The sequence below is a fragment of the Tenrec ecaudatus genome, chromosome 1 (assembly GCF_050624435.1).
Source record: "Tenrec ecaudatus isolate mTenEca1 chromosome 1, mTenEca1.hap1, whole genome shotgun sequence".
Lineage (NCBI taxonomy): Eukaryota > Metazoa > Chordata > Mammalia > Afrosoricida > Tenrecidae > Tenrec > Tenrec ecaudatus.
Window position 1 is genome coordinate 78,863,438 of NC_134530.1, and position 12,906 is coordinate 78,876,343.

The window sequence follows — 12,906 nt, forward strand, 5'->3', positions numbered from 1 at the left end:
GAGGAGGAGGTGATGTAGGTGGTGGTGGTGGTGGTGGTGGAGGAGGAGGTGGAGGAGAAGGAGGAGGTGGTGGAGGAGGAGGAGGTGGAGGAGAAGGAGGAGGTGGTGGTGGAGGAGGAGGTGGAGGAGAAGGAGGAGGTGGTGGAGGAGGAGGAGGTGGAGGAGAAGGAGGAGGTGGTGGTGGTGGTTGTGGAGGTGGTGGTTGAGGAGGTGGTGGAGGTGGAGGTGATGAAGGTGGAGGTGCTGGTAGTGGAGGTGGATGTGGTGGTGGTGGTGGAGGTGAGGTAGAGGTGGAGGTGGAGGATGAGGAGGAGGAGGTGGTGGTGGAGGAAGTGGTGGTAGTGGAGGTGGTGGTGGAGGTGGAGGTTGAGGTGGAGGAGGAGGTGGAGGTGGAGGTGATGGTGGTTTGGTGGTTGTGGTAGTGGAGGTGGAAGTGGAGGTGGTGGGGGTGGAGGAGGAGGTGGTGGTGGTCGAGGAGGTGGTGGTGGTGGTTGTGGAGGTGGTCGAGGAGGTGGTGGTGAAGGAGGAGGTGGTGGTGGTGGAGGTGGTGGTAGAGGAGGTGGTACAGGAGGGTGGTGGTGGTGGTAGAGGTGGTGATGGAGGTGGAGGTGGAGGAGGAGGTGGTGGAGGAGGTGGTAGAGGTGGAGGTGGTGGTGGTGGAGGTAGTAGAGGTGGAGGTGGTGGTGGTGGTTGTAGAGGTGGTGGACGTGGCGGTGGAGGAGGTTGTGGTGGTGGAGGAGGTAGTGGAGGTGGAGGTGGTGGTGGTGGTGGTGGTGGTGGTGGAGGTGGAGGTGGTGGAGGTGGTGGTGGAGGTGGTGGAGGTGGTGGTGGAGGTGGTGGTGGTGGTGGTAGAGGAGGAGGTGGTGGTGGTGGTGGAGGAGGAGGTGGTGGTGGTGGTGGAGGAGGAGGTGGTGGTAAGGTAGCTGAGTTTTCATTATTTTGGTTTGTGTTCTTCCATCAACCAAACCCCACTTCAGGCACCAGTTTCCACAGCTACAAACAGGAAAAGTGCAAACCCCGGCAGTCCGACTGGCAGCCCCTCTGAGACCTCCGACTGGTATCTCGAATGCTTTTGGGGACGGAAATGGGAAAGGAGAGGGGACAGGGCTGGGGCGGGGGATATTAAGAAGTATCTGAGGCACAGCAGACCCATTTTCCTCTCTGGGGCCAAGTCCTTGAGGTTCTGTCTCTGAACTGTCCGTTAGTAACCAAGCCTATTCAGAAATGAGCCCATTGACCCATTGACTAGATTGCCTCGCCACCCTCAGGGCCCAGCACATGCTGGCAGCCAGCTTCATAGTTTAAGGGGACTTGGGGAGACATGTGGGAAGGAGAAGGGTCCTGGGCTACAGGCTCAGGGTTGAGCGGGACTCCCAGATGGGCCACGCTAACAGGCAGCATCACTTGGTAGACCTTGCCGGTCCCGTCTGTAAAATGGGGCTCTGCCACTGTCTTGTGCATTCTCTAGGGCAGTGAGGCCCATCAAAACTCTGTACCCCAGAGCTTAGCTGTGTCCCCACAAGGTGTCTCTGTTCTTGTTAGCTAGCAAGAGTTTATGCTTCGGGGATCTGGTAAAACAGGGGGCCTGGTGGATGCAGACACTCAACGGGTGCTTTCCTGGCTCCAGGGCCAGCGGTCCCAGTGCCACCCAGAAATGCCCAGTCCTGCAGAGTTCTTCACCTCCTCCCTGAGAGGCACACAGCCGACACCAGTGGCACCCAGGCCGGCTCGTTAGGCAAGGCTGGGTGGGTGTGTGGCCGGCTGCTAGAGCAGGCTGCCCTGGAAAGTTGGGCACGGCTGAGTGCCGGGCACGGAGTCTCAGGGATGGCCTCTGGTGGGATCGTTACCCATGCACGAGGAATGCGTCTCAAGGAGGCAGCCGTACCACTCGAGGCAGCGCTCTAATCACTTACAGACTGCAGTGGAGGCCCCGTCCCGGCGGGGGGGGGGGGGACTGACTGTGGGGACGCACTGGAAACAAAGAACAGTTGTGCAAACTTTACGCAGCCCCATAATGGGGAATGCCTTCTCCGTATCCCCTGGGGACTGCACTGCACGTTATCACAGGGGATTCAGCTCCACTACCCAACCCCGGGCAGATGCCATGCCCTGGCCCGGGGCCCTGGGATTGATCTGGCCTATGGGTGCCCAAGGCCTGGCAGGAGTCAGGTCCTGCTTCCCAAACTGGCTGCCTGGGTGGGATTGGGAATAAAGGGCTCACCTTCTGGCTGGTCTCCCTTCCTAGGTCTCAGTGTCTTCATCTGCCTATCACCACTCCCATCCCCACAGGCCCTTCAAGTAGACGTTTCTAAATCTTGACTCTGATCGTGTCCCATTCCCCCTTAGAACCCTTCCACGGTCCCCTCCATGGCTCGCAGGGGAGACGGAATCTGAGCGCCTCAAACTGGATTTTGAGGCCTTTGAAGACCAATCCCAAACTCCATTTCTGTTCCCCACCCCGCCAACCCATATAGTTCAAATGAGACACTGGAGTATACCTATGAGTTTCTACCTCAGGGCCAATGCTGTCACATCTCAAAGTTTTTGCGTGTGCTAGTGTCTCTGCTTATCTGTGATGGCCTGGATTTCCCAGGGTCACGTAAGCTCCTACCAGGCCTGGGGAGACCCTTTTCCTCCTCTGCACCTCAACCACACCAAAGGTCAGGCCCATGGGTGCCGAGCTGATTCCAACTCGTGGGACTGATCCACGGGATCATCGATGCTGTCATCTTAGGAAAGCAGATCATCGGGAGTTTCTTCCTTGATTCTATGAGGCAGATCTTGATCACCAACCCTTCTGATAGTCTTAGGATGTAAGCCAGTCTCATCTCCTTAATTCCCTCTGCATCTCACATAGGACCTGGAACCATGTGGGTGTCAACAGGCTTTGCTGAAAGAATGGGGGGTGGTGGAGGGGAAGGACAATGATCCTGGGGTCCCTCTCTTAAGGGAGCAACAGAGACTGTCTCTTCTCTCGAGGACCCTGGGTCTTGGGGTGTCTGAGCCCAAAGCCCATGAGGCAGAGGGCGGCAGAGACGTGAGGCCTGCCACTGCAGACGTGCCAGAGGCAAATGGAAGTGTCCCTGGCGAGCCCGGCTGCATCCAGCGGAGACAGAGCCTATTAGTGCTCCCTCAGCACGTTGACCATTTCCAGGATGACCCTCTCAGAGAACACGCGCTAGACACTGTCTGCGAGTCCCTGGTGATGGTATCGGACTTTCTCATTCCGATCAGAGAATCCTTCCAATTCCATTTGCATTAGATTCAAGAGTTGTTGTTTTCCCTCCCCCCTCTCTTTTATTATTTTAAATTCAATTCAGAGAATTAGTGTGTGTATGTGTGTGTGTGTGTGTTTATTCCCTAATTTTTTTCATATTCCATAAAGCTGTGCTGAGTTCACAAACTTGGCCCGCGTGCCTGCTCCCTCTGGCTTAGTGCTCCCAGGAATGCTCTTGCTGAGACAGCGGGGGCTGACCACTCTCTACACACCAAATGGGAAGAAGCAAACACCCAGGGCCCCTGAGTCCAGCCCGGGAGCACAAGGTGGGCACTGCCTGGACATGAGCTCATTGAGTTCTCATCACATCTTCCTCTTCTCACTAACAGGAAATGTGGCTCAGAGAAGCCACGTGACAGATGATGGCCTGTGAGAGAAAAGAATAGGGGTTTGACCCCAAAGATTAACCTAGGCTATGCACTTGACCCCTGGCACACCTATGCTTGCCTGCTCAGAGAACTAGGGGGCAGGGGACAGAAGGAGGGTACAGTGAAAGTGGGGTGGGGTGTGAATGGAAGTGAGGGTGGGTGGTGGGGATGGGGGTGGAGAAGGGAAGGGGAGGAGAAGGTCCAGGAGAGCTGAGGGAAATGAGAAAGTTCTGTCTTCTTGCTACCAAGCGCCCAGGACTGCGAGAACCCTTTGTTGTGCTTCTCCCATGTGCCAAGCCCTGAATCTTCCCAGTAGGCCCATGCCGTCCACTCCACTGAGCATCGAGACTTACAGAGGAACATGCTTATGAGGGTGACTGCTGTGGGCTTGGACGCCTGGCTGCAGCAGGAGCTGGCCACTGGCAACTGAAGCGCCAATGCCTCTGGGTGGAGCACTCAGCCCCTGGTGGACGCTGGTTCGTTCGCCACTCACAGAGGCACCTCTGGGTGAACATCGCAGCCCCATCTTACAGATGCATACAGTGAGGTTCCTGACCGAAGTGACTTGTCTGGGCACCACAGCCAGCGAGCAGCCACCAGCATGAGTCTCCAGTGCTGCCTGCCTCCAGTTACTCTGCCATTGGCCAGCTGAGTGACTTCCCCTTCCAGGGCCTCAGTTTCCTCTCTGTAAAGTGACAGAGAGGGCCCACAGGGCTCGGAGCCGATTGCAGAGTGGAAGAACTGGAAGGACTCTGGCTTCCGGGAAGCTTTATCTTGCAGACTTCTCTGACTCTGAAGTTAAAGAAGTAGGGAAGGGAGGCCAGCACTTGCCTGTCCGTTTGTGGTATGGTGGTGGCTAGTGTGTTGGGATGCTGGAAGGTATGCCACCAATATTTTTGATAACAGCGGGACATTCATGGTGGCCAGGTTTCAGCAAACCCTCCAGACTGAGAATAAACTGGGAACTAAACACAGGCTGTCCGCTGCTGAGGGATTCACCACCAAGAAGCTTGTGAACATCAGCGGGACATTGTCTGATGCCATCTCTTGTCAAGAAGGTGGGTCTCTTGGGTTGGAAGGTACTCACAATATGACTCGGGACAACCTCCCTCCTTAGACAGAATGAGCCTGAATGAACTGGATGGAGCAGAGCTGTGGGGACCTTCATTGGGCGATGGGGCACAGATCAAAAGGAGAAGAAACCACTGCAAACATCCATTAATGACCATAGTGCGGGATGTGCGAAGAATGGATCGAGGATTATTGGAAGGGGTAGGAATGAAATAGAATGTGTAAAGATCAATAACCAAGGCATTCGTGAATTGGAATGGACTGGTATTGGTCATTCTGAATCAGATAATCACATGGTTTACTACAAGAAGAATGGAATCACTCTCACCATCAAAAAGAACATTTCAAGGTCTATCTTGAAGGACAATGCTCCCTAAGATAGAATAATATCTTTCTGAATATAAGGAACTATATACAACTATTACTCGAATTTATGCATCAACCTCTAAAGCCAGTGATGAAGAAACTGAAGAACTGTCAGATTCATCATTCTGAAGGTGATAATTCCGCAATCAAGATGTTTTCAACATTACTGGTGATCAGTATTTGGAGTTGGACACAGAGAGAAAGGCCCAGTAGTTGGAAAATATGGGCTTGGTGATAGAAGCAAAGCTGGAGACTGTATGACATAATTTGACAAGACCAACAACTTTTTCATTGCAAATACCTTTCTCCAATAGCATACACGTGGATCTCACCAGATGGAGTCAAATCAGCTACATCAGTGGGAAGAGATCATGGAGAAGCTCTGCATCGCTAACCAAAATAAGGTCAGGGGCTGGCTCACTGTGTAACAGACCTCCAGTTCCTGACATGCAAGTTCAAGTTGAAGCTGAAGAAAATTTAAATACGTCTATGAAAGCCAAAAAATGGCCTTGAGAAGATCCCACCTGAGTTTAGAGACCATCTCGAGAATAGATTCGACACACTGAACAGTAACGACTGGAGAGCAGGTGAGCCGTGGAATGACATCAAGGACACCGCACACGAAGAAAGCAAAAAGTCACTTAAAAAGATGGGAAATAAAGAAAAGGCCAAAGTGGATGTCAGAAGACATTCTGAAACTTGCCCCTGAGCATACAGCAGCCAAAGCAAATGGGGAGAAAAATGATGAAGTGAAACTTCAAAAAGCACTTTGAGAAGACAAAGTAAAGCATTGTAATGAAATATACAAAGATTTGGAAAGAGAAAACCAAAAGGGAAGACCATACGCAGCATATTTCAAGCTGAAAGCACTGGAGGGAAAAAAATCCAGGCCTGAGCTGCTGTATTGGAGGATTCTATGGGCAAAATACTCAGTGATGCAGGAAGCATCAAGAGATGGAGGGAAAACACGGATCACTGTACCAACAAGAAATGGTCGATATTTAACCGCAACAGGAAGTAGCAGATGATCAAGAACAAATGGTGATGAAGGAAGAAATCCAAGCTGCACTGAAAACATCAAGACTCCGGAACTGATGGAACACCAAAGGAATGTCTCAGTGAGTTCACCACTGGCGGCGTTCACTTGTCTAGGCCAAGAAATGCTAGAAGATATCCATATCTCTGCCCATTCTAAAGAATGTGGAAGTGAAGATCAAAAGTAGTTTCAATGGTGCATTGGCAGGGAGCTGTCCGAAATTCAAGCTGGATGCAGATGAAGACATGCAACAAAGGTTATCTTCGCTGATGTCTGATAGATCTTGGCTACAAGGAGAGACTTTCGGAAAGAGTTTGCCTTGTGTTTCATGGACTACGCAAAGGCATTGGACTGTGTGAATCCTAACAAATGATGGGTAACATTGGGAAGAACAGGGATTCCAGAACCAGCAATTCAAAGCCAACAGGAACAGGAGGAGTTCTACTCCTGTAAAGAGTTACTTGGAAACCCACAAGGTAGTTCTACCTGGTCCTGTAGGGTTGCTGTGAGTCAGAATTAACTCGATAGCAGTGAATCTGGTTTCCTTTTATTGTCCTCAGGGAACCTGTACACAGACCAGGATGCAGTTATTTGGACAGAGTAAGGGGCGCTGCATTGTTTAAACATCTCCCTCCAATGATCAGTGTGGACCTACAGCGACCCTATCACTGCCACTGTCAATATGGCAACACTCTTCTAAGCACTCGCATAGAGCAACAACTTTCATTTGCAAGAGAAATGCATAATCGAGCTACTATTTTTACCTTTATTTTAAAGATGAGGCAACTAAGACACAGAGTGCCCAGGGCACACCTTACTATGTAGCATAGGTGAGCTGAACCCAGAGCCTAATCCTAGCAACACAGCTTCAAGCTATGAGCATTAAGATGATGAGCACTCACTGCCATCGAGTCCACTCCACCTCACAGCAACTCTCTAGGGCAGGGCACAACTGCCCCGGGGAGTTTCTGAGTCCGTGACTATCCATGGAAGTAGAAAGCCCCACCTTCTTCCCATGAGCGACTAGTGGTTTCGAACTGCTGACCTTGCGGTTAGTGGCCCAATGAATAACCACTATGCCACTAGGGCAGAGAAGTTACTAAAATGCTTCTCAATTCAGGGAAACTGCTCAATAAACGTGTTATTGCATTAATTTTTTTCCCCAAAAATGATTCCAGTCAAGAAAGCTGCAAGAAGCAGTTCCACGCTATCGCCCACAGGGTTGCCCTGGGCCAGAACTCATCGATGGCCAGGGTTCTGCTGCCGTCATCCCTAACTCTAACAGCAGTCCTGTTAAAAGGCAGCTTACTATCATGGCCCCATTTGGCAACAAAGTACCGACCGTATAGTTCAGAAGCGGTAAGCCACCTGCCTGAGGTCACCCAGCAGCAGGGGAGTAGCTGGGACGCAGGTCTGGGGGATCTCACCGCTGGTCGCTACACTTTGTTGTGAGAGAAACTCCTCATCCAAGTAAGGGGGTGCTATTGCAATCACTGACTTAACAAGGCTTCCTTCCAAGTAAGAGAAGTTCCCCTTCTGCGCTCCCCTTTTCTTGCTGCGGATGGAGCAAAGCAAGCCCCGCCGTCCGCTGTTTTCTGCTGCCTCAGACCATCAGAATTCCTAACTGGCCGGGCGAGCCAACAGAAGAAACATGACATTAATCTCCACAAAGTTAAGGTCTCCGAGGCATGGTGTCTGTGTTTGGGTTGGACGTAGCCTCACGATCACCTTGCAGAAGGAGACCCCACATTTAATAAAGCTAAGACAACTTGGGCCATGTAAGAAACGCAGCCGGATATTGCAGAGATTACACAGCTGCCTCTGGATGGCGTGGACCGGCGGGCAGAGGCAGGTGGGCGAGCCTGGCCTGCGGGCAGCCGTGCCCGGGCAGAGGGGAGCCTGGCCCCTCTCAGCACTGCCGCTGCAGAGGCAGAGGCCGAGGCGGTGGAATTTAAACCAGCTGCGTGGACAGGCGGACTGGAGTGTTAGATTGGATGGGGCGGGGAGGCTTACCTCATGAAAGAACTGTGGAAACGGCTGCTGGAAAGACAATAAAAGGATTAACTGCTATTTAGTGGGCCACTTACTCTTCCATCAAAATGTCTCATCTATTTCCTGTTCTCTAGAAGCTCCAGGTCCCAAATTCCTTTGTCTATTACAGCGCCTGGTAGCAGAGGCCTGTCATAAGAAATTAATAAGTTTACAGGGACGCGTTCCCCTGGGTCACCTAGGCCCAGCATCCCCGGAGGGGTGGGGGGAGCTGAGGAGGCCCCTCTCAAAGTGAGGTCTCTTCTACAGGTCTCCAGATGGTGGCACCCAGCAGGGCTGGCCCTGAGACCCCAGAGGCACCAGTGGGCAGGTCCCAGGGCCTTTTAGTTTAGAAAAAGGTGGGTACAAACGGTACTCCGCTGCTTCCTAGCTGGGTAGGTAACCATGAGTTATTTTTAATTGCTGTTATTATTAGCACTATCATGATTATGTCTACAGAGGAATCACCTGGGGATCTTGTGGAAACGTAGATTCTGACTCAGTGCACCTGGACATGCAGCTGCTCAGCAGAGGACTGCACCAGGAGAGACTGCGGCAAAGCCCTGCCTCACAAGTCTCACGGTTATCATGCCTACTGCTGTCCTGGCTGCAGGAGCCCTGTTGACGTAGCAGGGTAAGGCTTGGGCTGCTCGCCACAAGGTCACGGTTCAAGCCCACCAGCTGCTCTGTGGGAGAGCGCTGAGGCTGTTGGCTCCCATAAGGATTTACAGTCTATGCAGCCCTAAGTCCGGTCACTCAGAGTTGGACAGCTCAAAGGCACTTGGTGGACTCGTGTGAATGCGTCCCTTTAACCAGCTGTGTGACCGGGAGAAAAATCCCCTCTGGGCCTCAGTGTCCTCCTCTGTCGATGGCATTCACAGCCGTTGGTCATCCTGTGGTGACTGGTGTGTTGCTCCGATGCTGGAAACAATGTCGCGGTTATTCCAAAGACTGGCGGGTCTCCCCAAGTGCACAGGTTTTAGCAGCGCTTTCGGATGGAGACCAGACGGTAAAGAAAGAATCGGCTGTCTAGTTCAGTGGAACGCGCCGCTGAAACGATTGTGGATAGCAGGGGGATGTTGCCAGATATGGAAAACCTCATGCAACAGCAGGAGAACGCTGTCAGAGATGGTGCCAGAAGATGAGCCCCGCGGGTCAGAAGGCACTCCAATTATGGCTGCGGAAGGGCTGCCTTCTCAACGTCGAGCTGACCACGATCACGTGGACGGCGTAAAGCCTGTGGGAGAAAAGTCTTCGAGCTCAGCTCATTTGCTGATGGGGATAGGACTCAAAGTGAAAAGACTGCCGCAAACCTTGACTGGAACTTGGATTATACAAAGCATGAATCTCGGGCAGTTGTCACAAATGAAGTGGGACACATAAAGACCAATGTCCTGGGTGTTAGTGAGCTGAAATGGACTGGTTTGGGCCATTTTGAATCAGGCAGTCATGTATATGGTTTACTGCCGGGAATGGCAGATTCAAGAGGAATGTCATTGTATTCATTGACAAAAAGGACATTTCAAGATCTGTCTTGAAGTGCAGTGGTGTCTGTGGTGGGATAACGTTGGCCTGCATGCCAGGATATCCGGTCAGTATAACCACTGTGCACATTATGTGACAACCACTAAAGTTAGTGATGCAGTAATTGAAGACTTCTTCCAATGTCTGCAGTCTGAAGTTGATCAAACATGTCATCAAGATGCATTGGTATTTATTGGCAATTGAAATGCAGAAGTTGGAAACAAAGAGAAGTTGGAAAATATGGCCTTGTTGATAGAAACAAAGCTGGAGATCACATGATAGAATGACTCAAGACTAATGACATCTTCATCAAAAGTACCTTTTAATGGCAGCATGAAAGATGCCTGTGCACATGGAGTTCTCCGGATGGAATACACAGAAATCAAACTGACGACAAATGTGGGAAGAGAGTGGGAGAAAGACTAGGCATTGCATTCCCATAAAGATTTACAGTCTCGGAAACCCACAGGGGGCAGTTCTACCCTGTTCTCTAGGGCCACTGAGAGTCGGGATTGACTTAATGGCAGTGAGTTTGGTTTTGAGTTTGGTGGGAAGAGACCATGGAGAAGCTCAATATCAACAGTTAAAACCAGGCCAGAGAACAACAGTGGAACAGACCATCAATTGCTCATTTGTAAGTTCAGATTGAAGCTGAAGAAAATTAAAACAAGTCCTCAAGATTCAAAATGTGATCTTGAGTCAATCCCACTTGAATTTCAAGAACAAATTTGACACATCAAACACAAATGACAGAAGACCCGATGAGCTCTGGGATGACTTCAAGAAAATCATAAATAAATATAGTAAAGGGTCATTAAATGGCAGGAAAGAGATAAATTCAAAGTGGATGTCAGGAGAAACTCTGAAACTTACTCTTAATCATAGAGTAACTAAGGCAAACGGAAGAAATTATGAAGTCAAAGAGCTGAAAGAAGATTTCAAAGGGCAGCCCGAGAAGGCAAAGCCAAAGATTCTAATGGAATGTACAAAATCGAGATACAGAAAACCAAAAAGGAGGAACATCCTCAGCATATCCTGGACTGAAAGAACTAAAGAAAATATTCAAGCCTCGAGTTGTAATATTGAAAGATTCTATAAAACAATATCACTAATATCACATACAAGTAAAATTATATTTAAGATCATCCAACAACGGTTGCAAGCAGTACATTGACAAGGAGCTGCCAGAAGTCCAGGCTGGATTCAGAAGCTAGGCATATCATTGCTGATGTCAGTTGGCTGTGGGCTGAAAGCAGAGAACACTAGAAAGATGTTGACCTGCGTTCCATGGAATATGCCAAGGCATTTGACTGTGTGGATCCTAACAAACCATGGATAACTCTGAGAAGAATGCGGATCCGGAGAAACCTCACTGTGCTCATGTGGAACTTGTACGTGGGTCAAGAGGTAGTTGTGTGAACAGAACAAGGGGATAGCGCATGGTTTAAAGTCAGGAAAGGCGTGTGTCAGGGTTGCATCCTCTCATCACACCTATTCAATCTGTATGCTGAGCAAATCATCAGAGAAGCTGGATTCTATGAAGAAGGGCGAGGCATCATAATTGAATGAAGACTTATTAACAACCTGTGATATACACATAGAACAATCTTGCTTGCTGAAACGGAGAACCTGAAGTACTTGCTGATGAAGATCAAAGATTGCAGCCTTCAGTGTGAATTACAATTCAATGTAAAGAACACCAAAGTCTTCACATCTGGATCAATAATTAACATCACGATAAATGGAGAACAGACTGAAGCTGTCAAGGATTCCATCTTGCTTGGATCCACAATCAATGCGCATGGAAGAAACAGTCAAGAGATCACACAACACTGCTTTGGGAGAAGTGCTACCCTCCTTAGAGTATGGAAAAGCAAGAATGTTACTTTCAGGACTAAGGTCCGCCTGACCCAGGCATGGCTTTCTCAATCACTTCATATGCGTGGGAACATTGGACATTGAATACAGATGACCGGAGAAGAATGGATGGGTTTGAACTACGGTGTAAGAGAAAAGGATTTAAGTACCAAAGACTGTGAAAAGGATGAACAGGTCTGTACTGGAACTACAGCCAGAGAGGCAAAGAGGGTGAGATTTCATTTCGGGTACACTGACCATGTTATCAGAAGAGCCAAATCCCTGGAGAAAGACGTCATGCTTGCTAAAGTGGAGGGGCAGCGAAATGAGGAAGACCCTCAATGAAACAGGTTGGCAGTGGCTGCAGCAATGGGCTTACACCTCAGAACACTTGTGAGGCTGGCACAGGACATGGCAGAGTGTTGCTCAGTTGTGGACAGGCTCATTCTGAGTTCAACCAGTCGACCGACCCTTTGTTTCCTTGCCTCTACAACCCCTGGGTTTGACAGGATGTTTGTGAAGTTTGAGCACAATTATGGGTGAGTGGAGGCAGAGTGGGGGCACACCTCCTCCAGGAAGCCTTCTGGACTCCACCCTAGAGTGTGCCACTCATTTCCAGCCCCATCCCAGAGCTGGGTGTAGACTTCACCAGCTGGCCCAGGAGGAATAACCCAAGAGAGAGATCCTAAGATCTTCCTGAGTCACCTGGTCCCTGGCTGACGTAATCTTGAAGCAGGGACAGAGTACCCCGTCACTAAGGTAGTAAGTAAAACGCAAGCAAGCCCGGGCTTACTCTGCTTACTGAGCTTGTCAGGGACTGTAACTCTGAAAAGAGGCTTTGATCCTGTAGAAAGGTGCTCTAGTGTGGGAGAGGGAGAGACAGAATGTGGAGCTTTGGTGAAGAGGAAAGAGGGGAAACTGTTCACTACAGGTTAGTAAGCACAAGGCCGTTTCCCTTGCGTATGGCACAATCCAACACTGCCTGCAAGAGCCCCAGCGTCCATTCCTGCTGCTGTGTTTATACAGGTGACTCTACGGTGAGCAGGCCACTGGCCACATCATGCCAGGGCTCAGGCCATGAGTTACCCAGAGCAGAGAAGAAATGGCTACTTGAGGTTTAGCAGCTGTCAGCTGTCAGGTCTCCAAGGGAGGCAAAGGCTCCTCTGTAGCCTAGTGTCCAGCAGTCCTGCCTGGCCTGAGGAACATCCCCTTCCGGGGAGGGACCTACCCATCAGCAAACCAGGTCTCACCCTCACCCCCACCCTCCCACTCACCCCCCAGCACCCTCCCCCCCCACACACATACACACCCTGGGACCAACCCAGCCACCAGCTCTTCCTCCCGACTCTCTCAGCCCAACGGGAGAAGAGAAAGTCAAG

General features: G+C 50.5%; 1 protein-coding gene across 1 annotated transcript in view; it reads right to left on the bottom strand.

The window, feature by feature from the left end:
- GLIS1 (GLIS family zinc finger 1) overlaps positions 1 to 12,906 on the bottom strand; it is a 291,490-nt gene that overhangs the window by 78,652 nt on the left and 199,932 nt on the right. The window lies entirely within an intron of this gene.